The sequence below is a fragment of the Panthera leo genome, chromosome D4, assembly GCF_018350215.1.
Source record: "Panthera leo isolate Ple1 chromosome D4, P.leo_Ple1_pat1.1, whole genome shotgun sequence".
In the NCBI taxonomy this organism is placed as follows: Eukaryota; Metazoa; Chordata; class Mammalia; order Carnivora; family Felidae; genus Panthera; species Panthera leo.
This window is the reverse complement of record NC_056691.1, coordinates 51218877-51244706: the sequence shown is the minus strand read 5'-3', so window position 1 is coordinate 51244706 and position 25830 is coordinate 51218877. Positions and strand designations below refer to the sequence as shown.

General features: G+C 35.2%; 1 protein-coding gene across 18 annotated transcripts in view; it reads left to right on the top strand.

Moving 5' to 3' along the window:
• The window catches only part of LINGO2 (leucine rich repeat and Ig domain containing 2), a 441629-nt gene that overhangs the window by 171266 nt on the left and 244533 nt on the right, over positions 1–25830 (top strand). The window contains exon 8 of one of the 18 annotated variants that reach the window (XR_006196002.1): positions 8790–8987. The exons of the other annotated variants lie outside the window; for them this stretch is intronic. The gene's annotated coding sequence lies outside the window, so the exon portion shown is untranslated. Of the gene's footprint in view, positions 1–8789; positions 8988–25830 lie in introns of those variants that run through there. 18 annotated transcript variants of the gene reach the window in all.

Here is a 25830-nt window from a genome sequence, read left to right as displayed (position 1 = left end):
TATATATATATATATATATATATATATATATACATATATGAGTGAAAACTTATGGTATCTGTCTTTCTCTGCCTGACTTATTTCACTTAGCATAACACTCTCCAGTTCCATCCACATTGCTGCAAACGGCATGATTTCATTCTTTCTCATTGCCAAATAGTATTCCATTGTATATATAAACCACAATTTCTTTATCCATTCATCAGTTGATGGACATTTAGGCTCTTTCCATAATTTGTCTATTGTTGAAAGTGCTGCTATAAACATTGGGGTACAAGTGCCCCTATGCATCAGCACTCCTGTATCCCTTGGGTAAATTCCTAGCACTGCTATTGCTGGCTCATAGGGTAGGTCTATTTTTACTTTTTGAGGACCCTCTACACTGTTTTCCAGAGTGGCTGCACCAGTTTGCATTCCCACCAACAGTGCAAGAGGGTTCCTGTTTCTCCACATCCTTTCCAGCATCTGTAGTCTCCTGATTTGTTCATTTTAACCACTCTGACCAGCATGAGGTAGTATCTGAGTGTGGTTTTGATTTGTATTTCCCTGATGAGGAGTGACACTGAGCATCTTTTCATGTGCCTGTTGGCCATCTGGAGGTCTTCTTTGGAAAAGTGTGGAGTTTACAACCACACTTCTTAATGTAGTGACAACTAAGTACATTAGTGAATGTGAAATAAAGTTGAGATACCCAAAGAACCCCCTGACTCTGTAAAAAATAGTCAGGAATCTATAAGAATTATCAACATTTCTTCATCTGTTATGTTGTAAGAGGAAGTATTAAATATCTTAGTTTCATCTGTTGTCCAGAAATAGCTACAATTCACATAGTCTGTATTTTTTTTATAGACTCAATTCACCTTTTTTATTTAAAAATTTTTTGTGTTTTTCATCTCACACAGATTGTGCATTTTTACATACTCTCTAATTATTTTTAGATTCTATTTTTGGCATTGCTTACTAAGTATTTGCCATAATTCTTGTAAGAAATACACACAGTTCTAAGTGGTTTATTTGTGTGTTCAGTACACATTTGTTAGAGCAGTGAGTAAACATGACCCCTCAAATTCTGTTTATGTTTATCCTTTTTTTTTTTAACCAGGTCAATGTGTGGAGTGGGCTGGGCAAGCTCCTATTCCATCTCCGTGCATAGTCTGTATTTTTAATTCAGACCAATAATTGAAAAGTTTAATATCTCCCCTTACTACCAATAATTTAAAAAATTGTTTTAATGTTTAATTTTGAGAGAGAGTGCAAGCAGGGGAGGGGCAGAGAGAGAGGGAGACACAGAATCTGGAGCAGGTTCCTGGCTCTGAGCTGTCAGCACAGAGCCCAGCTTGGGGCTTGAACCCATGAACTGTGAGATCATGACCTGAGCCGAAGTCAGACACTTAACTGACTGAGCTACCCAGGTGCCCGTACCAGTAATTTTAAAAAATTGCCTGATTATTTCTTACATGATGATGAACCACAGAATAATATGCTTTCTGTGTAAAGAGTAGTTTTGACCCCCACACCTCCACTTATCCCCAGTGAAGAGTAGGAAAGTTCTTTTGATTCAGAATTTGTGTCTTGTGGTTGTCTTTTCCTTTTTCATGTTTTTTTCCCTTTCTGGTAGCAATGTGCCTGTTTATTTTGCTTTCCTGTTTGGCACTAGAGGTACAAATTTGGCATGCAATCAGTGGCATCTCCTCCTCCATTTCCCTGGAGCCTAATTGTTGGCATTTATGAGGTGTCTGATGGCAATTTTGCTGGTCAGAACTCTGGGATTTAAGTACCTTGTAAAATGTAACTATCTAAACCAACACACATGGGAAGAGAACTTATTACTGACAAATCAAATGGATGAGTTCACAGTAAAGGGATCCTTTTCCTAGTTGACTTGAAAAATCTGAAAAATTCAACCCTTTTTTAAGCCATATTCAAAGCCTTTAGTCAAAAACATTTCTGAATACAATTTCAAATAACATTACTTTAATAAATACACACAGAAGTATTTTATTCTCTCATTTGGACCCATTTATGTGAATACTTACTATGTGTTACTGGTGCCCAAGTGTTTCCTTTCCCGTGGAATTTATTTTTGCCTGATAGGAGACAAAAAATAAAAGATGTGATTTCAAATGGTTAACCCATTGTGAAAAGCAGTAACTGCATTTTTTAAAAAAGGGTTCCATAGTGAAATCAGTTTGGAAAGTTTAGTATTAAAATTCACCCAGTTTTCTTCTACAGTAGGATTGGAATTCTTAATATTTTAATCTTCATTATGAATCTCTAAGAAGGAAATATAATATGTAGCATTTCACAATTTTATTACCCTATGAAAACTTCTTTCCACACACTGTATAGCATCTGCAGGGTCCTGTAGAACAAACACAGTTTGTAGAGCACTTGTCTACAACATGCATAAGTAACTCTGAAGGGTATAAATTAAAAATTCACAAGAAGAGCCACATATCTAGACTGTGTTTCATGATAACTTTTTGAACGAAGTTAAAATCATTTGCCAAAACAGAACCTTAATATAATCTTGATACAAGATCTATGTGACAGGCATTCTGTAGGAAAATTGTAATTTGAAGAATATGTATTCATATTGCCTCCAATAAGAGAAATAAATATCTTGACAATTTGACAGTGATAATATGAAGTTTTGCTTGACATTATTTTTCCTGTTTATGTGACCTTAAAAAAAGAATTTCTAAAGTAAGGAATAAGGCAAGCATATCTATCATTTTGAAATGTAAAGGAGTGTAACTGAACAGGAAGCCCCAAGTTAAATATCCATTCTTCAAACAGTCTAAAGAAAGAGCAAATATGGCTAAAGCAGCTGATACTTCTGAGTGTTAAGCTTCTTGAAACAGAGATTCTTTCCTTCTAGCTCCCTTTTATATGCCCAGGATCTACAAGGATGCCTGTGCATAAAGGCATTCATAAATATTTCCTGCCTACTCCAGTTGGAATTCAGAGGAGTAGCAAGGGAGAGTTAATAGGATGTGGTTGCTAAGATACCAGTAGTGACTGACTGGGCCAAGTCACCTAGACTCTGAAAAAAACCAATCTAGCTGTAGATGATGCCTGATAAACCTGAATGTTTGTCTGGCTGAGATGATATCCAAAAGAGTAAGTGATTAGAACTTCTGGCCAATGATCACCAGTGCAGAAGAATTTTAGGTTGTCCAAGCTCATGGGCAAAGTGTGGTCAAGGGCAAGGTCAAGGTCCTTGTGTCTGTAATGACAAGTCGGTCATCTGTCCGTCAGTGTCCAGGAAGAGAATAGTCAAACATTGGCATATCAGGATCTTGTGTTCCTCATCCAGTGCTCAGGGAAGAAATCCGGTTATAGGAAATAGGGTTGTGGCAAGGGATATTGGGCTGTGAAATGACACAAAATTCATGGAGGCCATGCTTATTCACCCCTGTTCTTCATGGTGGAGAGCATGTGACTCCCCTACTTCAGGACAGCTTTGGTTTTGGTGACACAGGTAGATCTGATTTTCAAGCTGGGAAGTGGACTGGCCCTGATGATTAAGTGGAGTGTGAGATGGAGTTCCTGAAGATGTAGTCTGCTTTTAAGTGCACACTTACCCAGCTTTCAGACTTTGCTTTTCTTTGAGTAGACTTTGTCTGCATTTATGTAACTAAAAAAACTGAATTTGAAATTCAAGATTAAATTCTTAACTTTACATAGGGTTAATATCACATTGCAGAGCCAAAACCCAGACTCCAGTCTATAGATCTAGGTCTGCATATCTGTCACTCTATCTTCACTCTGTCCCTTTCCAAATTAGGTTTTGTATTTAGTATATATTTTGGGCCATTTAAAAATAAGCCTTTTTCTAAGTTATTTCATTAGAATGTGCGATTTACTTATCACCTCAATTCTCATCATAGATAATTTTCCTATTTTTATTTCACTTGGATATGTTATTTCTAGTAACAGAGTATCACAAAACTACATACCCTGTCTTTTGTGGACACTGTTTTTCCTTGTTAATCTTACACATTAAAAGAAGTTCCTGTTTCATATAGTCATGAATGTTCTCAATATTTGAGAGACAAAAAGTTAGTTTGGGGGGTGTCTTTTGGACCAGTATGCATTATTAATCACCACGTATCTTTTATAGAACTCAAAATGTGGAGGCTATTTTAGAAATCAGGGCAATAAAAGAGACAACCTCAGTTTGGGAAAATAAGGAAATTAGAAGAAAAATATAAAGAAAGGATTTCAAGAAAAATTGTTTCCAAGATTCCATTTTAAAATAGTGACTTTTCTATGGTGATATTTGCTTATACAGAGTAAAAATGTGAGTATTCTGTGCAAAAGGGTATGAATTGAACTGCTATATTACAGAACGTGCTCATATTTATAAAATCTTTTTTTCTTTTTTTTTCTTTTTTGATTCCACTTGTCTTTATTTTTTCAACTTAAAAACTTGAAAAAAAATTAAGTATATTACCCTAGAGAGATATAGGAATTATTTCATTTATGTTTGGTATTTGTTAACTTAAAGGCTAAATCATGTAATCAGTTTTACTGGGATTTATTTCAGAAGTTCACCCTGAAGAGGGTACTGTGGTTTAAAATATATATATAAAAGGGGCGCCTGGGTGACTTAGTCAGCTAAGCATCCGACTTTGGCTCAGGTCATGATCTTGCAGCCTGTGAGTTCGAGCCCTGTTTCAGGCCCTGTGCCAACAGTTCAGAGCCTGGAGCCTGCTTCAGAGTCTGTCTCCCTCTCTCTCTCTGCACCTGGCTCTCTCTCTCTCTCTCTCTCTCTCAAAAATAAATAAACATTAAACAGTTTTTAAATTAAAAATTTTTTAAATATATAAAACTACACGACTTAATCCATATGTATACTACACGCATACATACATATCAGCACTGATGATTGTATAATTAAATTAATATATGTCTCTTTATCTCTTCCCATTGATCTAAAACAAGTGTATTGCAGTTTTTGTACCATTTTCTATCTGCAGAATGCAAAGAATGTTGGCATAACAATTGGACTTCTTATTTATGTAAGAGAATGAAGTTTAAAATATCATATGAATACCTTCAAATATCTTTTTTTCTTTCATATTATGGAAATTTTCTCATTTATTAATCCACTTCTTAGAATAGTCTTTTTTAAAGATGGCAACTATGAAATTCGCTGACTTCAATAATGATCATAAATGAGCCATCTAAATTCTAAAAAATATTGCTGCCGTTAGAAGCTCTTATTGCGTTTTATTGTAAAAATTCCAGTAGATAATCCACTGTATTCCATAAATGCTAAAAAATGAATATTAAATCATGTATGCAGGTATAATTTTTTGTTTTGCATTCTAAACCCACATAGTTATTCTTACTCTGCGATTTCTGGTCAGTAGAATTCATCTGTAAAGTTCTTTGTGTTGTCAACACAGCAATCAGATTGAAGACACTTTCACAAAGCAGTCATCTTTACAATTGCCATTTCTGTAGTAGTGCACATCAAAACAAATTATATCACGTATTCTGTTTTCTTGCCTTCTTTCATTTAAATACTTGATAGCACTCTTCTGCTAACCACACTTCCTTCCAAAATAATTGAAATACTATGCTGAGAACTTTAGAAATGCCCAGCAAAAGTCTCAGTTTTGTTTTTAAAGGTCTGAAATGTCATCCTGATAGAAAATGTCATCTGCAAAATCCTGAATTAGAATAGCCATCAATGGGTTGTGTACTATGGGGCCACATTTATTTATTTTGACTGTTATGGATATAATAAATCATTCTAAAATAATGTTGACATTTATGTATTCCACTAACATGGCAGTTTAACAGCCTGTTCCATATACTGCAGCTTGAGTTAGGGATTTGCTATCACATTTTCCAGCTTAGTTCTCCCAATCTTAACACAGCAGACAGTGGTAATGTCAATTGCAGAAGTGCCAAGAGAGAAAAAGATAGATAATGCATTCATTTTTATGGGCGATTTTAAAACTCATGCCATTGAGCACATTTCTCTGAATGGCTCTCATAGCTCACAGTGTTTGCTTCTGTCCTTTTTTTTTCGGGCTACATGAACCCTTTTTTATTACAGGTATGGCTTTCGATTTGATTTAATCCTGCTTTCTCTGCATACCAACAGGTGTACGGAATGCATTAGCAAGAAAGACATCATAATTGAAATCAATACCATGACTTTGAAGACTGTTTACATGATGAGTTGTGGTCCTGTGTATTTTATATGCTGCCATAATCATGTCAATGTAATGCATTAGACACTTCGATCAATTCAGTTCACACACACACACACACACACACACACACATGCATGAAAAATGCTTAACTCACATTTCTTTTATACAAAATTTATTGTTTAGTTCTTTGGCTTCCCAGTTGTTTATAGACACTGAATCATCAAACACCTAAAAAGAAGAGATTCATTTGTTTTTTCATGTCAAAAATGTGATTTAAGCATCACAATGAAAAAAATCTTTGCTTTAATTATAAAGGTTCTAATTTACGTGTACAAATGAGCATGCATTTCAACTTATGACTGATAGTTGCATAATATTATTCCATGTGGACTTTTAATCATTTTTGACTCTTGAAACCTTCATGGTAATCATTGACTGCCCATATTTTCCTATACTAATTCATTAGGTCAGCTTTTGCCCTTCTACCATGTGCTGATTCCTCAGGCACAAACCTTGAAGTCTTACAGATGTGGAGTGAAGGGGAATGATGACTTCTCTGTGTCTTATTTTCCTGTAAGAAATGTGTACATGAATTCTAAAGGAGGACCTTAATACTGGATACCAGAACCAGACTACCCACGTTCAAATTTGTCTTTCACCATTTGGTAATATCTTCATTGGCTGACATCTTGGCCCTGGTAGTGGAAAAGCAGCAATGGCAGTTACATTTAGGGTATCCCTGCCTTGCTGATAAGCCAAGCAACCATGAAGAGAATTATGGCACTTCCTGTAGAAGCAAGAGTATCCCTGCTTTAAAAATTCTCTATATTATTAAAAGCACAGTAGGGATGTGTAGAACATGCCATTTGATCCACCTGGTGCTCACATTTAAACTCAGGTTTTAAGAGCCTTGGAATGTACCCTTACTGTGTGATTATAATTAAATTATATTTTGCAGACAAGATGGAAAAAGAAGCTTATTTGTCTCCATTTTGAGATTAGTATTGTTTCCCATATAGCACCAGATTACTCCAAAGACCATGGAATGTATGTACAACCATTGGCGCTACTCTGAATTTTCACTCAATGTACATAATTATGACCTATAGCTTTTCTGATTATTTTACATATTCAATAGTTATTTTCATACTTGTCATCATTTTCTTAGTGTTCTGAGCTAGGTTCTATTTTAGAGCTGCATTTCTGTGGGCTCCCAGTATGGACTGATGGTAAAGAATATGAAAAAAATCACCCAGTCAGAACTATAGTACCACCTTCATACTGTCATTCAGACAGAGTTGGAAAAGTCCCCATGGGGACACTTCTGAAATACACTCTAACATTTTCTCCGGAGAAAATGAAACTCAGTAGTTGGAATGAAACAAATTTTCTTTGAAGAGGTGACAGAATCCTTTAGTATACTTTCAAGTGTAAACAAAACTTTCTACAGATTGATGCAACACTATTGGATAAAAAATGTTCACAAATGATTGAATATTGTATCTTCAAGACTTCAGTAACTGTCAGCTATTGGGAGAGTAGATATTCAGACCACTGACTCGGCAGATGTCACAGTCCATCTGCAATTTTTATTTCACTAGCTTTATATATGCAAATATAAAGGAATCCTTAATCAAGAAGAGTTTATTTTATTTGCTACTAAAGATGCCAGCGTACTTTTAAAAAACTCCATCTTTAGCTCTTGGTGTCTCTATCGTAATGTTAAAATTATATCTGCCTATCTAATATCTGAGAGAGCTGTTGAAATAGGAAAAATATTTTTTCATTTTGTTGAATTTCCTTGTCTTCTGAGTGTAAATGTCAAAAATAATATATCTCTCATAAACACCTTTTAAGTATCTACCTAATGGTAAAGTTATGTCCATTCTTTTTAAATATGTACACTGAAGGATGAACCAAAGACTATTACATACTTAGAATGTAGTTGATAATTGCAAAATGCAAGCTGGAGGGTAGCTGTTTTTTACATTAAAAACATTCACCCTACTTTATTGATAGTAATTTTGAAAAGCCATTTTCCAGAGGTAAATTAATCCATTACTATGCATTTAATAAATAACAACATACAGCATTTAAGATACATGTACGGGGGCGCCTGGGTGGCTCAGTTGGTTAAGCAACTGACTCTTGATCTCAGCTCACATCATGATCTCAGGGTCATGAGTTTATGCCCTGCATTGGGCTCCATGCTAGGCATGAAGCCTTCTTAAGTTAAAAAATAATAATAATAATTAAAAAAAATTAACGTTTGTTTGTTTTTGAGAGAAAGAGAGCGTGAGTGGGAGAGGGGCAGAGAGAGAAGGAGACACAGAACTGGAAACAGGCTCCAGGCTCTGAGCTGTCAGCACAGAGCCTAACGCGGGGCTCGAATTCATGAGTGGTGAGATCATGGCCTGAACTGAAGTCGATGCTTAGCTGACTGAGCCACCCAGGCGCCCCCCCAAAAAAATAATAATTAATTTAATTTAATACGTGTATAATTCTAGGTAATATAATGTCCAGTGATTCCTAGAGATACTTATTTTTATTAAGTATTTGATAAATGGCTGCTTATAAACTGAGCTAGGTAATTTTACCTTTATTGACCAACAGAAAAAGAACAGGAAGATAAATGAATGTTCCACAAGTGGCTTCTGCTTCCTTTAAAAAGAGAAAAAACAAACAAACACAGAAAAACCAGGATCCAGGAACTAAAAGAATGTATGTGTTTCTAATAAGCCTCTGTTCTACCACCAGTTGCGATAGATCCTCAGGAAACGAGGCAAAACAAAGGCATGCTGATTCATTTCATTTTGTGTCTGTGTGCTTATCTGTTTATTTTCCTGAAATTCTTTGATCACTCTGGCTTTTCATTTTCCATATTTTTGTGGCTGTATGGACTATTTCTGAAGATTGGCTCAGCACATCAGAATCCCATCCCTCCTACCTTGTTAAATTTCCTCTAGAAAAACACAGGGATTCTTAAATAACTATACTCCCTTCCTCTCTTATTGAAGCTTCTCCAATGAAATGAACTCTCTGGGAACTTTCAAATAATGAGGATGACTAATGTTTATGCAGTTTTATAAGCCTGCATGTATATTGGACTATCCAAGATTAGAATCTGTTGAAGTGGATAAGTATCAACACAGCACTATATCTGCTATGTTTTGCTTAAGAATGTTATTACACAGAACAAAGTTTTGTATACAATGACAGATTCGGGGTGACCATAAATGAAAAATATTATAGAACGAGTGTTAGCTCTCTGTATATTTGGTTTGCCTATTTGGAGATATGTGTATGTGTATGTGTATGTGTATGTGTGTGTTAAGATCTAACGCAATAATTTTCTAATTAAATGCTTTCTCTTCTGTGGCAAAGGATTGGTTACAAACAAATTCCTTGATGAACAAATTTCTTCATGTCCTCATTGAAAGTAATTTAGTTCAGCGCTGTCTAATAGAAATGTATGCATTAGGGGCACCTGGGTGGCTCGGTCGGTTAAGTGTCCGACTTCGGCTCAGGTCACGATCTCATGGTCCGTGAGTTCGAGCCCCGCGTCAGGCTCTGTGCTGACAGCTCAGAGCCTGGAGCCTGCTTCGGATTCTGTATCTCCCTCTCTCTGACCCTCCCCCATTCATGCTCTGTCTCTCTCTGTCTCAAAAATAAATAAATGTTAAAAAAAAAAAAAATTTAAAAAAAAAAAAAGAAATGTATGCATTAATAGAAACATTCTATACCTGTGCTGCTCAATATGGTAAAGCTACATGTGGCTTTTGAGTGCTTGAAATGTGGTTAGTGTGACTAAGGATTTGAATTTTCAAATTTTACTTAGATTTTTTTAAATTTAAATTTTAGTTAGTTATCATACAGTGCAATATTACTTAGCCACCAAAAAGAATGAAATCTTAACATTTGCAATGACATAGATGGACCTAGAATATATTATGCTAAGCAAAATAAGTCAATCAAATTTTCTTTAGTTTTAATTAACTTAAATTTAAGTAGCTATTTTTAGAGGCATCTGGATGGCTCACTGAGTTGAGCATCTGACTTCAGCTCAGGTCATGATCTCACGGTTCATGAGTTCCAGCCCCGCATCAAGCTCTGTGCGGACTGAGCCTGGAGCCTGCTTCAGATTCTATGTCTCCCTCTCTCTGCTCCTCCCCTACTCATGCTCTGTCTCTCTCTGTCTCTCAAAAATAAATAAACATTTAATTTTTTTTTTAAATAGCTATTTGTAACTGGTGGCTTCTGTATTGAACAACATAGATCCAGTCAATATATAAATGAGCTTGATGTGATTAAAATCATTATTTTGTATAATGTAGCTGAGTATCTTCAGAGATCCAGACCTAAAGGGGGCCCATAATTCTTTCCCTGAGAGAAACCAGTAATATTAATAAAAGGAACATGTGGGAAGTCATACTAGGTCAGAGTTTAGGCTTTAGAATGTGACAGATAAGTTCGAATTCTGTCTCTGATCCTCACATGCCATGTTACCTTAGAGAAAATGGTCAAATTTCCTTGAGTCCTTATTTTCCAAGTTGTAGGTGGGGCTATTAATAATGAAATTGTGTCTGTAACAGGCTTATCATTCAACACAGAGAAGTAAGATGGTAATTATGACCCTGGTTATGATGGTGTTATCTTCATACAACTGAACTCATTTAATCCTTAAGTCTTTTAAAAATACTATTTTCCATTTCCCCAGTTGGGAAAACTGAAGTTCAGAGTTATTATTTTCAAGATTACTTAACCAGTCCAAAATTTGAATTATAAGTCTAGTTAAAAGCCTATTCTTTTCATTCTGCCACAATTGTCTCTATTGGTAGAACCAATTAGACCTCCAGTTAAAAGTCTAAACTAGTCATTCTCAACTACAAGTATATCACTCTGAAGGTGATATTTAAATCATATTTATTCATAAGAATACTAAACTGAACTTTTAAACGGGAGGAGTGAAGAAAGGGAAGGGAAGGGAAGGGAAGGGAAGGGAAGGGAAGGGAAGGGAAGGAAAAGGAAAGGAAAGGGGAAAGGAAAGGAAAGGAAAGGAAAGGAAAGGGAAAGGAAGGGAAAGGAAAGAATAAAGCAAGCAAGAAAAAAGAGAAGTTACTCTTCCAGAATCCATATTTGAGGAATCTACATTTGCTCATTTCTGAGAGAAGGCATGGAGGAGGTGACTGAGAGGGAGAGAAGGGGAATTTCAGAACACATGAATATAAATGAACTATCTTGAGGGTTAAAGCCCTTTCTGGTTCTGCTTACAAATTTCAAGCAGGAAATGCAAGATAAGGGTTGCAGAATATAGATTTCTGTCTTTTAAAAAACAACTCTGTCCATGTCTTTTCATTACCACCATTATGTCCAGCATCAATTAATCAAACTAGTAACTCCTTCCTCCTTGGAGTGGAAATAGAGAGACAAAACTCCGGCCATAAGAGGAGTCAAGTCACTTCTACATTTGACAATGCCAGAAAGACCTTGAAAATATACCTTCAAAATTAGTGTATATATTCTGATACCTGAGTGCTTAAACCTTTTGACAAGTGCTCTCTAGAGATGAGAGTGATTTATGTTATAATTCAGTGCCAGGAAATAAAGTTGCCTTCAAACTCCAGAGATGGAATTGACATTTTTCTTGGTAAATCCAAGAAATCTAGGTCATGATTCCTAACTGATAAATAACTGACCCTTGATGGGCTATAGTAATTAATTACAAGAGCTTGAAAAATCTATGTTTGTTAGTCCATGATTGGCAGACTGAATAAATAAACATTATGTATCCTGCACATATTTGTCACAATTTGTAAAATTTATGTATTTAAATTCACATCGGTTAATATACAGTGTAGTATTGGTTTCAGGAGTAGAACCCAGTGATTCATCACTTACATATAACACCCAGTGCTCACCCCAACAAGTGCCCTCCTTAATGCTCATCACCCATTTATGCCACCCGCATCAATTCTGTTTGCTCCCTGTATTTAAGAGTCTCTTATGGTTTGCCTCCCTCTCTGTTTTTATTTTATTTTTCCTTCAATTCCCCTATGTTCATCTGTTGTGTTTCTTAAATTCCACCTATGAATAAAATCATATGATGTTTGTCTTTCTCTATTTCACTAAGCATAATACACTCTAGTTTCATGCACATTGTTGCAAATGGCAAGATTTGGTTCTTTTTGATCACCAGGTAGTATTCTATTGTGTGTGTGTGTGTGTGTGTGTGTGTGTGTGGTATATGTATATATGTATATATATATGGTATATGTATATATATGTATATATATACATACACACATACACACATACACACAGTATTCTATTGTGTGTGTATATATATATATACATATATATATGTGTATATATATATATATATATCAAAAAATTGCTAGAACTGATATGTGAATTCAGCAAAGTCAAAGGATATAAAATCAACATACAGAAATCATTTACATTTTATATACCAATAATGAAACAATAGAAAGAGAAATCAAGGAATTGATCCCATTTGTACTTGCACCAATAAAAACACGTAAGATACCTGGGAATAAACCTAACCAAAGATGTAAAAGATCTGTATGCTGAAAACCATAGAAAACTTATGAAAGAAATTGAAGAAGACACAAAGAAATGGAAAAACATTCCATGCTCACAGATTAGAGGAACAAATATTGTTAAAATATTGATACTACCCAAAACAATCTACATATTCAATGCAATCTCTATCAAAATAACACCAGCATTCTTCACAGAGCTAGAACAAACAGTCCTAAAATTTGTATGGAACCAGAAAAGACACCGAACAGCTAAAGCAATCTTGAAAAGGAAAACCAAAGCTGGAGGCATCACAATTTTAGACTTCAAGCTGCATTACAAAGCTCTAATTATCAAGACAGTATGGTAATTACACAAAAACAGACACATAGATCAATGGAAAAGAATAGAGAACCCAGAAATGGACCCACAAATGGCCAACTACTCTTCAACAAAACAGGAAAGTGTATCCAATGGGGAAAAAAAAGTCTCTTCAGCAAGTGGTGGTGGGAAAACTGAACAATGACATGAAGAAGATTGAAACTGGACCACTTTCTTACACCATACACAAAAATAAATTCAAAATGGATGAAAGACCTAAATGTGAGACAGGAAACCATCAAAACCCTAGAGGAGAAAAGAAGAAAGAATCTCTTTGGCCTTAGCCACAGCAGCTTCTGACTCAACATGTCTCCAGAGGTAAGGGAAACAAAAGTAAAAATGAACTATTGGGACCTCATCAAAATAAAAAACTTCTGCACAGCAAAGGAAGCAATCAACAAAACTAAAAGGCAACCGATGGAATAGGAGAAGATATTTGTAAATGACATATCAGATAAAGGTTAGTATCCAAAATCTATAAAGAATTTACCAAAGCCAACACCCCTCCACCCCCCCAAAAAAAATCATCCAGCAAAGAAATGAAATGGGCAGAAGATATGAAGACACTTTTCCCAAGAAGACATCCAGATGACTGACATGCACATGAAAAGATGCTCACCATCACTCATCATCAGAGAAATACAAATCAAAGCAAAACAAAACAAATCAGAGAAATACAAAACAAATGAGATATCACCTCACACCTGTCAAAATGACTAAAATTAACAACTTAGAAAACAGCAGATGTTAGTAAGGATGTGGAGAAAAGGGACCCCTTTTGCACTGCTGGTGGGAATGCAAATTTGTGCAGCCACTCAGGGAAACAATATGGAGGTTCCTGAAAAAATTAAAAATAGAATTACCCTGTGACTCAGCAATTGCATTACTAGGTATTTATCCAAAGGATATAAGAATGTTGATACGAAGGGGCACATGCACCTCAATGTTTATAGCAGCACTATTTGTTACAACTTAGTATTTTTATTTTTAATAAACTTTTTATTTATTTTGAGAGAGAGAGAGATAGAGAGAGAGAGAAAGTGGAGGGGGAGGGAGAGGCAGAGAGAGGGAGAAAGAATCCCAAGCAGGTTTTGCACGGTCAGCACAGAGCCCTATGTGGAGCTCAAACTCACGAATCATGAGATGATGACCTAAGCTGAAGTCAGACACTTAACTGACTGAACCACCCAGGTGCCCCATGTTACAACTTGTTAAAAGCTTAGAGATGTGGTTTGATTAGGAAAATAGATATTGATTTAAAACAAGAATTCAGAATGCTTATAAAATTATGCATCTTCTCACTTAACTTATATAAGAAATACTAATAATAGCATCATGAGGGAATCCTCATCATTAAGAATTTGGTTTGAATAGTAGACTTTTAGGCTAAAGCTCAGTTCTTGGCTCTATTAGACATTCCTGGTAGCTTCCTGAGGATGATGCTCCTTTCTTGGTTATATGATCTTTACACTTACATTTGGAATTCCTGTCTTACTGGATAGAAGTTGCATGAAGAAATTAATTTTTAAAACATAGTATTTCCCCCAAAACCACAAAGTATCCATAGAATCCATCAGAGGGTAGATGTGAGAACAACGTTCATAGAACTGTAGCAGTTTTGCAGCTGGTTATTCTGTTCTCTACACAAATTATACATAAGTGTGGAAGCTTTTGATTCAGCCATATTAAGCATACACAGCAGATTTTCCATTTAAAGTAATATAATTACATTTTTAGAAGAGTTACAAAACTTGCTATTAATTGTAATATTATAAAAATATCACTTGTGCCATCTCCTGGCTTGTTAGCTCAAATGAATAGCATCTAGTATAAAGAAAACAAGTTGTTTACTTTTTTTATTCTTCAGGCTAAAAAGTTTCTCTGTGTTAACATTACCACATTAACCCGACTTTAATGATAGAAAATGACAAAATTCCCAATTACTCTATCAGGTTCTGTTTTACAAATCTGTGGTCCAGGGACTACCGAAGCATGAAGAAATTGTTCAATATATTTGTCTTGAACACTATTAATTTAAAATCCACTAATTCACAATAATTAAAAAAATACCAAAAAACGAAAGTCCAGGACCCAGAAGGATTCACAAGTGAATTCTATCAAACATGTAAAGAGGAATTAATACCTATTCTCCTCAAGCTATTCCCAAAAGATAGAAGAGGAAGGAAAGCTTCCAAATACATTCCAGAAGGCCAGCATTACCCTGATCCCAAAACCAGACAAAGACACCACAAAAGCAGAAGACTACAGGTCAATATCCCTGATGAACGTAGATGCAAAAATTCTCTACAAAATACTGACAAACTACATTCAACAATACATTAAAAGGATCATTGAAAGAGAAAATAAGAAAATAATTCCATTTACAATTGCACCAAAAAGAGTAAAACACCTAGGAATAAACTTAACCAAGGAGATGAAAGACCTGTACTCTGAACTATAAAACACTGATGAAAGAAATTGAAGATAAACAAATGGAAAGATGCCTCATGCTCATGGATGGGAAAAATTAATATTGTTAAAATATCCATACTGTTCAAAGCAATCTGCAGTTTCAAAGCAATGTGTGTCAAAATACCAACAGCATTTTTCACATACTAGAACAAATAATACTAAAATTTGTATGGAACCACAAAAGACCTCAAATACCCAAAGCAATCCTGAGAAAGAAGAACAAAGCAGGAGGTATCACAATTCCAGATTTCAAGTTATATTTCAAAGCTGCGGTGATTAAAACAGTAAGGTACTGGCACACAAATATACTCTACACATAGATCAGTGGAACAGAATAAAGAGTCCAGAGATAAATTGATCACATTTATATGATCAATTAACTTATGATAAAGGAGGCAAGAATATATAATGGGGGAAAATCATCTCAATAAATGGTGCTGGGAAAACTGGACTGCTACATGCAAAAGAATGGAGCTGGACCACATTCTAACACCATACATTAAAAAAAATGGATTAAAGACCTAAATGTGAGACCTGAGGCCATAAATATCCTAACATAGAGTATAGGCACCAATTTCTCTGACATCAGCAGTAACATTTTTCTAGATGTGTCTTTTCAGACAAGGGAAGCACAAGTAAAAATAAACTCTTGGGACTACATCAGAATAAAAAGCTTTTGCATAGTGAGGGAAACCATCAATGAATCCATAAAGCACCTACTGAATGGGAGAAAGTATTTGCAAATGATATTTTGCAAATGATATAGTTGATAAGGAGTTAATATCCAAAATACATAAAGAACTTCTACTACTCAACACCAAAAAAAAAAAAAAAAAAAAACAAAACAAAAAACAAAAAACAAAAAAAAACAGTCTGATTTAAAAATGGGCAGAGAAACTGAATAGACATATTTCCAAAGAAGATATACAGATGGCCAGCAGACACATGAAATGATGTTCAACATAACTAATCATTAGGGAAATGCAAATCAAAACCATGATGAGATATCACCTCACACCTGTTAGAATGATTATGATCAAAAAGACAAGAGATCACAAGTGTTGGTGAAGATGTGTAGATAAAGGAACCCTCATGAACTGTTGATGGGAATGTAAATTGGTGCAACCATTGTAGGAAACAGTATGGACATTCTTCAAAAAATTAAAAATAGAAATATAGAATCCAATAATTCCAATACTGGGTACTTACCCAAAGAAAACAACAATATTAATTCAAAAAGGCATATGCGCCCTATGTTTATTGCAGCATTATTTACAAGAGCCAAGTTATGAAAGCAACCTAAGTGTACATTGATAGATGAGTGGGAAGAGAAGATGTCACACACACACACACACACACACACACACACACACACTCAGGAATACTATGCAGCCATAAACAAGGTTGCAACAAATGGATAGACATAGAGGATAATATGCTAAGTGAAATAGGTCAGACAGAGAAAGACAAATACAATTAGATGTCACTCATATGTGGAACTAAAGTAACAAAACAAATAAATAAGAAAACAAAGGGCAGAATCCAACCTATACATACAAAGAACAAAATGGATATCAGAGGGACAGGGGGGTGGGAAGATGGGCAAAAGGGGTGAAGGGGAGTGGTAGATTCAGACTTCCAGTTATGGAATGAATAAGTCATGGGAATAAAAGGCACAGCATAGGGAATATAGTCAATGATACTGTCATAGAGTTGTATGGTGACACATGGTATCTACACTTGTGCTGAGCAGAGCATAATAGAGAGAGAAATTGTTTCACTGTGTTGTACACCTGAAACTAATGTAACATTGTGTGCCAACTATACTCAAATAAAAAAACAATAAAATAGAATAAAATCTGATTCAGCGCCTTAAGTCACTGAGAAGCATGGTTAGAGCTGTAGCCACTACCAAGAACCCATTAGGAATTGGGAAAACATTGAAATAACTAGGCTCAGAGTTTAACACAACCAAGTCAATGTGATTTACTCATGCCACAAAGAACACAGGTTGTTTTTGCCTTGAAAGAGTGAAAGAAATTCATTCAGGATTTTGCTTGTTTGCATTGAAATGGCTTTAGAGCAAGCAAATTGGAGGTTCTTTTAAATTATTTATGCCTATAGCCCTAAAGCTAAGAAGATAAGTTGTTAGAATTTTTTATTTTTGTGTGAGTAGTTTCACAGCTTGTCTTCCCATGTTTATAAGCCTGGAAAGGTGAATCTGTTTTCTTATCTGTTTAAATAAAATATAAAATACACTGAGAAAGGTGTTCATTTCCTAAAATATTACCAGTTGCTGGTTAACAACACCATACTATTCATTCCACCACACTCCTAAGATCCTCTAGAATACTTCTGATTTCCTGCAGATGCATTCTTTCAAAATGGGGAATTTATTAGCTATATACTTATCCTTTAAGTTCCTTTAAGAGATATTTTTATCTCCTCAAACTAGCTCAGTGCTCACTCATACTTCAAAATATTTTTATTAAACTGAACTATTACTAAAGGTGATTTGATGTTTATACTTCCATTAAGATAAATCCACAAGTCAGGAAAAAGAATTCTTTTTAAGACCAACAGACAATAGATCCTGATTTTTGTTTTAGAATATATGGCCACTGTAACCAGAGAGTACCAACAGGGTTGTGAGACTAATTGCAGTATGAACAGAATTCCCAAAGGAAACTAAAGCTAGGTTCTGTTAGAAAGTGTTCATAAAATTTATGTGTTCAATACGGATAAATCCAACTAACAGAGTAAGACAGAAAGAATGATGTGTACAATGAATCTAACAGAATGTTTCCACCACCAAACCCAGGTATCACATATATCAGATGTTCAATATATGTTTGATGTATGAAAATCTCTAATGTTAAAACTAAAGCCAATATCATCATAAAATGTTTAGAGGGTGGATCAACAAAATCCATGAGAGGGTGCTTTAAAAAAAATCTAGAAAGAACATGGGAGTTTGCATGCACAATTTCATAACTGCTTTCAAGATTACATACGCTTATTCTAGAGATTTTTCTCTGTGTGATAAATGGATGAAAAAGAAATATGGCATATGGAATGCATGCATTATCTCTACTTCTCTCCTGAAACTTCATTAATTTAGCTATACAGGAATACACCCAGAAATGACAATGAGGAAAGAAGAGGTCACAGCAGAGAAGTGGTATCAATGAAATGATGGGAAATAGAAATTAAATAGCCACATGCTAAGGACTTGGCAAAGCAGAGGAGCTGGAAGTCTAAATGTCAGCAGAGAGTGAAGCAGGTGTGAAGTGAGGTGATTCAGGTTGTATATCCCCCAGATGCTTGGAAGTTATAGACGTCATGTGCTATGAAGACATGGAGAAAGCTGAGATTGAAGATGAAGTCTTGTTTCAAAGACTATACGAAAATTAGAAGCCCAGATCTGTTCACCCATCCAAAATAGTTTGGGAGCTTTATTTTTTATAGAAATTAAATTAAGAAGGCTCTGTAGTCCAGGAAACCATATACAATAAAGAGAAGGGACCATTCTGAATGCAGGGAATTAGAAATAACTGTGACTCTCCCTCCAAAACCCACTGTGCCCTCGCCAAACTTTTCCCTTAGCCCACCCCCACCAGAACTTTGCAATAAGGCTTATAATTCCAATCTCTTCTTATCTCCTTAAATATGAGATTGGAAAATTATTCTCTAGAGATATGAGCAATGAATAAAGAAGATCCACCATAAGATGCATTGCTGTAAAATACTTTAAATGACTTTCAAAATATTATTATTTGTATCAAAATATTAAGGATTACATATGATTCCTCCTGGGGTGCTGATGGAGTAAGGGACAATAGTTTTGGCCCTGAGGCTTATAGTCATTTTTAATGTCAAAACTAAAAATTGTAAACATAAAGTCTGTTTTGAATGCATTTGGAATATGAATTGGCAATTGTATATTTATAACCTTGAAACATTCTTAGGTGCAACTGTAAGCATTCCAGCATTAGCTTTAACAAAAAATAAATCAGCCACAGAATAATGGACACTGGTGGACAAAATAATGGTCTAGTACTTGTGTAGAAAGAGCTATGTTTGGAGATCGAATTGGAAAGTAGATCTACCTGGTAGCATTCATGTAAGCCAAAAAGCAGGCCTTGAATTTCCAATCTACTTATGCACAAATGCATAGAAATATTATCTGGGCCCCATGAGGACATAAGCAAAAGCCAAGTTTAATAAAGAAAGGAAAGGAAAGGAAAGAAAAGAAAAAAAAAGAAAAGAAAAGAGAAAAAAGAAAGAAAGAAAAAGGAGGGAAGGAAGGAAGGAAGAAAAAACAACTCAAGTTTCTCCTTCAGTTCTTAAAATACTGGCAGACCCTGAAAGCCTATTTTTGGAATTAAGCATAGATAATTATTTTTAGGCATGGAATCAACAGCTCATGTCTTCAGATTCAGAGGTTTCCAAAATTGGTTTATGGACTTTTCTCTTGGGCTCCTATAACTCATATTCCAGAGCTGAGATATATACATAAACTTAAAATATGGGAATCTCTATTAGCTTTTTAATGAATCAGAATGGGGATTGAGAAAAATAAAGATAATTTAGAATGGAGATCTTTTTTTGTTCTTAGATTGAATATGAGAGTAGAGAGTTATTTCTCCTAATGAGAAATTTATTGGTCAGTTTTATATTTTATTTTCATGACAAATGCCTGTTTATCATAAGAAATCATGCAAGTCTTTAAGAAAAGAATAAAACATTAAGAAAGACTTTTAAAGGCATTAATTAGCTTACCTGAAATCTTTATAAATTCTTTACAATTTATGTAAAGCAACAAAAAGATATGAAATTGGTATTTAAGAATCCTAAATGATATTAACTGGTCTAAATCTTCTTACCAAGCTGTGATTATTCCAGTTGACTAGTTTACAGTTGGAAATTGGGAAATAATTACATTTGACATGAATTTCAATGGTAACCTTTCTTTGAATGCCAGTTATTTATAGGTAATCATATTAAAAAGAACTGTATTTAGATAGAGTGAAAAATTATCATAGAAATGTTACCAATAGTGGCAAATACATAATATATGAGACTTAAATCAGACCATGTGATTAAAATTTTAATTTTTGATGGTGTAACTTTTAAGAATTTTTCATATATTTATCAGTGAAAATAAGATAGAGAAATATTTTTTTATCTGTATCCCAAAGGGTACACCTAATGTGTCTGAAGTTGATTAATATTTCTGGTCTAAAGTGAAAATACATAGTTGGATCTTACATGAACAAAAATTATCAAAATGTGCAAAAATAGTTGGATTTGCATGACTACCATGCTGGCAGAAATGAGTAAATTAGCCATTGAATCAGTCAGTAGTAATCTATAAGGTATTTCAATAATTCATTTAAACTAGTGCATAGAAGATTCCTTGTAAGAAAGCTGTAGAAGAAGTGCATTTCATCGTTCTGATCTCAATGTATTAATGCTTCAGATTGTCAATACTGGTTTGTTCTTGACTTCTCAAGTTTCTCAAAATATAAAGTTTTTGTGACTTACGTATTTTGAAGAGATAATATTTTACTAATATATGGAAATATACTTATTGGTTAAATGTGCAAATTCCAGAGATATTCTAATTGGATATTACAGAAAACCAGAGGCAAAAAAAAAAAATTAAATAGTTGCTATCAAGTGGTGATCTTTATCCCCAAACAGATTGCCTTTAGCAATGATTTCTTTTGAAAACTTGGATGGTAGAGACTGAAATGTTTCTTAAAATGACTGGCATTTTCATCAAACAAATAACACTGTTTAAAAGCCTTACACTTAGGGGTGCTGAGGTGGCTTAGTTAGTTAAGTGTTGGACTTCAGTTCAGGTCATAATCTCACAGTCAGTGAGTTCAAGCCCTGCATTGGGCTCTGTGCTGAAGGCTCAGAGCCTGGAGCCTGCTTCAAATTCTATGTCTCCCTCTCTCTCTGCCCCTCCCCCACTCACACTCTGTCCGTCTCTCTCTCTGTCTCTCAAAAATAAATAATTTAAAAAAAAATTTTAAGCTTTATACTTAGTACCAAACTGGGAATTTTCATATTTTTATGTTTGATTTCAATATTATTAAGTTTATAGAACTCACATCGCTCTTGGAGATGTCTTCTAAAAATTCTGCTGGTTACTCAGAGAAGGCTTTCTAGAGTAACTTTTTATGTGATCACTACACTCAAATACCTTACTTTCAGCTTTATAGATCAAGCAGTCAATTACAGTTATAGTCAGAGATTATCCAGCACAAGAAATATGGCTTGACATACTGAAATTCATAAGATATAGATACTTAAACCAAATTCCAGTGTATTTATTTATAAAGACTGTCTGGTGACCTGAGCTATAGTATCGATTTCAATGGAAGTCAGGGTATCTGAGAAGTTAACATTTTAGACTGCACTTCTTTGCTGAGCTTGGACTCAATAAAAAATTATATATATATATATATATATATATATATATATATATATATATATGGTTTATTTCTTCTGGACAATGAGGAGGACTAATGAATCATCTACACTTCATCAGAGAGTACAACTCTCTAGTGACTAGAATATTCTTGCCACCAAAATAAATGATTCCCTACCTGGTCGAAAGTGGTAAATATTGCCATTTTTTTCTCTTCATTTTTCTTTTAATCGAGTAGTATTCATTCAATAACTAGTTAAGTATGTTAATTTAATGGGTTAAATTAAAATGAGTTCAGTTTAATAACTAGTTAAGTAACTTAAAATATGATGTTCAAGGTAGACAAGGCTTCTGTTTTCAAACAGTTAACATACTAGTTAGAGATCACAGAAAAACCAAAGATGTAGTAGATTAAATAGATTACTATCAGGTGGTGTTGGGTGTTATGGAGGAATAAATATGAAGATGATCATACGACCAAGAATAAAGGATTGCTATAGGTCAGGGAAGGCATCTCTGCCAATGTGCCATTAGGGCTAAAATCCGCAGGACAGGTAGGATCCAGATGTGAGTATCTGGAGAAAGGAATTCCAGGGAAAAAGGCCAACGAAACAAACATGCATGTCGGAAAAGGAAACATTTGGGTAAGAGATATTCATTCCTGACTCTACACATGTGATCATCAAGTTATGTCAACATGCTATTAAAACCCAAATATTTCTGACTGCCTGCTTGTGAGTTAAATTTAAATCAGATATAAACCCCAAAAGATGGGGTCTTTGTCATTTCTGTGTCCCCCATTACCTAGAACAGAGTCAGCTATGGCTTTGGGATTGCAAACTTAACACATATTGTTGAAGTGCATTAATGGTCACATATCAAGGTCATTCCTTATAATTCAGTAGCAATATCCTTTCACAAAATTACACAAAGGACCAGTCTACTGGGCCCATTCTCTACACAACTGACACCTGATTTTGACACTGACATATGCCCTTTAAACTCAGGGGGAAAGTCCCCATAATTCACATGAACCCCAAGCATTTAGATAGCTAAGGAAGCTAGTACCCATTTTTGCCTTGAAACAGTTCTCAAAAATTTCCGAAGACCCACTTCTTAATAATTCCAATAGTTTCTTCTCTGTTTTCAGGTGAAAGAAGCAGTTCTTTGATATCGTTTACAGAGGTGCCAGTTAAGACCACTTATTGAAAAAGGAAAAAAAAAGTTAACATTAAATACAAAAGTTCTCCTGGAGAGAGTTCCATTTTAAATAAGCAATTAATCTCTTTAATACTTTTTGGTTTGAAACCTAGGGGGCTCCCCAGGGTGAGGATGGTTGATCTGTCCCTACCCATAGCTTGTAAAGAGAAATCTGAATGTGACCCCAAACATGGAGAGCAAGGAGAGACAAAAGCAAGAAGCCACTCCACATTGGTAGGTGGCAGTTTTAATAAGCAAGGAAATTTACTTGCAAGGCTTGTCTTAGGTAGCTGTAAGATGAATAGCTCTCCACCCCCAGCCACCTGATTCTTAAATGTTTATACAGAGGCTTTAATGGGTTCATGAGTTCAGTTATGTGTACCATCCAGATGGTCTCAAAAACACATTACTATTTCAAGGTTGTGTCCTTGAAGTGGCTCCGGCTAGGGAAACAGTGGGCAAAATATACATTCCAAGGACAGGGGAGGGGGTGGGGAGCTTTCAATTGCCTGAGTCTGGCTCTTAGGTCAACCAGTAGGCCTGTCCTCTCAATGATCTCTTCCAACAATACTTTGGTGAAGACAACCTCAATGCAGGTTCTGAAACTCAGGGATGGTCATTCAATGTTATGCCCATACACCAGCTACATGCAATATGTGCCTAGGAGGCAGTTTTGCCATATGGCTATGTAAGGATAAATGTAGCTAGCAACTAACTGAGAGCATGACCAGAATAAGTAACTATGGAAATATAGTGAGAAAGATGACACAGAAACAAAGGAAAAGTATAATAATACAGTTGGAGAAGGAGCATCACTGTTTTACAATTTGTCTGGGTCCTCTTGTTACAGAACAAATGTGAACACAATACTCATGATTTAATGAGATAACTAGTAATTAATCCTCTACACAAACAGTTCCACAAAAGATTCACAAGGAATACATACAATAGAAAAATGATGGTGTGTGTGTGTGTGTGCATGCGTGTGTGTGTGTGTGTCTAGGGGAGATATATAAAGATGGAGATATAATTATAGATACATATATATGGATATGAATGAGGGCTAGGAAAAATAGAACTAAGAAAAAAAATAGTTGCTGCAGTGACATTGCAAACCTGGCTTTGAATATCCTGAAAACCAATATTAAAGGGCACTCCATGGAACACTAGCCCCTGGTGACATTCAGTAAATAAAAGTGCTCAGTGTCAAATAAGTTTTTAAAAGGCCAAATACACTCTGTGATCCTTTTTGAGGACTCAAAGTGCACACTGGAATATTTAATATCTGATGAACCACAGGAAAAAAAATTTCATGTTTTTTAGCTATTGTTTCCCAAACATAATGACCATGTAATCTATTTGTATTTGTTTGTTTCTTTTTACACCCATTATATTCCCATGAAATCGTGTTCCACTAAACACTCTGTGATCCAGAGCTCAGTGCTAGTAGCTTTCAGGAAGTCAATAAAAAGTGTTGTATTCTAATTATAACCTTTGGTGATGCAGATATGTCTATTTTATTTATTCCATTGGCAATAATACTTTGTATGATATGGCATTTTTCTTGATTCTATTTATTGAGCATTTTATTATTGTCTTATTTTATAGTATATATTTCTTTTGGGTCCATTTATATTCTTTATGGAAATCTCTGATGAGAGATTAACTAATTAAGCAATGCTTATCCCAATTCAACCATGACTTTGATTTTCAGAATCCTTCCATATGTCATTATGGGTTCCTTACACTTCACCTGCCTCAGAAATAAAATAAAAGTCTCTCCAATGAATTAAATGAATTATGCTGTATGAACACATTAAAATACTATGCTGTCATTTGAAATCATCTTTCAGTTCCTCTACCTGTTACATGTTCATGAACCTGGAGTGTCCAGGAGGTCAGTCAGATTTCTAGTACTTTTGTTTAATTTGACTTTATCCTACCTGAAAAAGCATGGCTTGTGTATAGATGGAATATTTTGGCAGATAGGGCAACTTGCTGCCACTAATCCTTGTTCATCATGTCATAGAATATTGTTCAAAAAAGTATCATCTAAATTTATTAAAAGAGGAGAGGAGTTAAGATGAGGGAGCAGCGTGGAGATCCTGAGCTTGTCTCATCCCTGAATTGCAGCTAGATCAGCACCAAGCCATTTTCAACATCTAGGAAATTGATCTCAGGATTCACACAACAATCTGCATAACTTGAGAAACAGAATTCGGCAGGTGTGAGGTGCAGAGAGGCGAACTGTAGATGAGAAAAGCTGCAGAAGGTAGGGAGCTGTTTTTGCAGAGAGAAGACAGAGAAAGAGAAAGAGGGAGAGTGCATCTCATCAGGATCATGCAAGAAAAGTACTTCTCTGAAAGTAGCTGGAGACAAAGAGAGAAAAAGAGTGAAAACACTCACAGGGTACTGGACAAGAAATCTGTTCCCAAAAGCCATTGATAGGAAGAAAGGGAGAGGTTTTCAGTACCACCAGGATTCTATAAACAGTAGAACACAGAGTCTGAATTTTCAGAACTCAGTACCTGGTGGTGCTCTGGTGAGGAAGTAGGGCAAATCCCCAGGAGCAGGCAGCATGGTCTAAGGAGTCCATGTGCCACAAGGAGAAGAGGTCCC